The sequence below is a fragment of the Haliaeetus leucocephalus genome, unplaced genomic scaffold, assembly GCF_000737465.1.
Source record: "Haliaeetus leucocephalus isolate CR32 unplaced genomic scaffold, Haliaeetus_leucocephalus-4.0 Scaffold144, whole genome shotgun sequence".
In the NCBI taxonomy this organism is placed as follows: domain Eukaryota; kingdom Metazoa; phylum Chordata; class Aves; order Accipitriformes; family Accipitridae; genus Haliaeetus; species Haliaeetus leucocephalus.
Window position 1 is genome coordinate 2,427,718 of NW_010972580.1, and position 1,292 is coordinate 2,429,009.

Genomic DNA, 1,292 nt, shown 5'->3' on the forward strand with positions numbered 1-1,292 from the left:
GAGCAGCTGAAGCCTGGATGTCACTTTAAAAGGTATGATTTGATTTAATCTCACTTATGAACTTTGAGTAGAATTCCTGGGTTAGATTGGACGATCACAGTAGCCCTTCTTTGCCCTAAAAGCTGTGAAAATCTGTTGTGTAGTATGTTTGGTTTGTTTTCGGGCTTTTCCCCCTCAAAGGTATTTGTATTTAGTGACACTGGTGAGCTTTTTAGCATGAATGTATTCTGCTTATGGTCTGTGTGTTCAAGTTGGCTTGACAGAACTGCTAAATCTTAAAAAAATTGTCATCAGGTGTCTTAGTGAGTGAGGTCAGCAGTTCCACTTCTAACAACAAAAAACTTTCTCATTAAGATAAACTCCTAAATGAAAGGGGAGGGGGTGCTGAACTTGAAATACACTAGGCTACAGTTCACTTCTGCAGGATAGATCCAGAACTTTACTTTCACGTTGGGTAACTTTAACAGATAGAGTGTGTGATTACAGCGCTTAGAAACATTGTGATTGTGGAGAAAATGAAATAGTGCGTTTGAAGGCTTAAAAAAGGGAAAGAGCGGTTTACTCTGTTACTTTGACGTTTGTCACTTACTGCAGCCCATGGGGAACTGGGGGGGACCTGTGATGGCCTGGGGACATAGTCCCGGTTTGATGGTAACAGGATCTTTTATTAAAACAGCAACTGGAAGATAAGGCCATCTCTTGCCACAAATGGCCTGAGTGATGCCATGGGTAATTGTCTCTCACTTTTCTTTGGAAACCAAAAGAATCCTGCTTTTTCAGCGTCTTTTGGACTTTTTAATGCTCTATAACTGGTTTTGGTTGGGCGTTTTTTGCCCTCTTAAAAAGGTGCTTTTAAAGCAACAATTAAACTCATTGCTAAGCTCTGCTTACGAGGAGAGCAAACCACCAGGGTCAACGTGCGCAGGACACGTTCCCTCTGCCAGGACGCTTTGATGTCCACCCAAAACCTGGCTGTGGAGTCTGCGAGAGGCGGATGCTGGGGACCAGGTAGGGAGGGACAAGGAGGTGGGAGAGTGCCCTGGTGCGGGGTCGGGTGGTGGATGGGGTGAGGCTGGGTCCTGCCTGCTCGCAGCAGGGGACGTGCTTTTTTGCAGCCGCCGCCGGGCTCTAGGACCCGGCCGCGCGCCCCGGCTCTAGAACCCGGCCGATGGGGCGGGGCCGCGGAGCCGTCCGTCACCCTGATTGGCAGCTCTCTGTGGGAGGGGCCTGCGCTGCCCCCGCCTAGTGGCGGGAGGGGGGCGGGGCTAGCCCGCGAGCGGAACGGGCCCCCG

General features: G+C 49.9%; 1 protein-coding gene across 4 annotated transcripts in view; it reads left to right on the top strand.

The window, feature by feature from the left end:
- Window positions 1-1,292, top strand: part of MAP3K3 (mitogen-activated protein kinase kinase kinase 3) — a 38,341-nt gene continuing 37,049 nt past the window's right edge. For all 4 annotated transcript variants that reach the window (XM_010561370.1, XM_010561371.1, XM_010561372.1 and 1 more), the window contains exon 1: window positions 1-32. The gene's annotated coding sequence lies outside the window, so the exon portion shown is untranslated. The remainder of the gene's footprint in view (window positions 33-1,292) is intronic.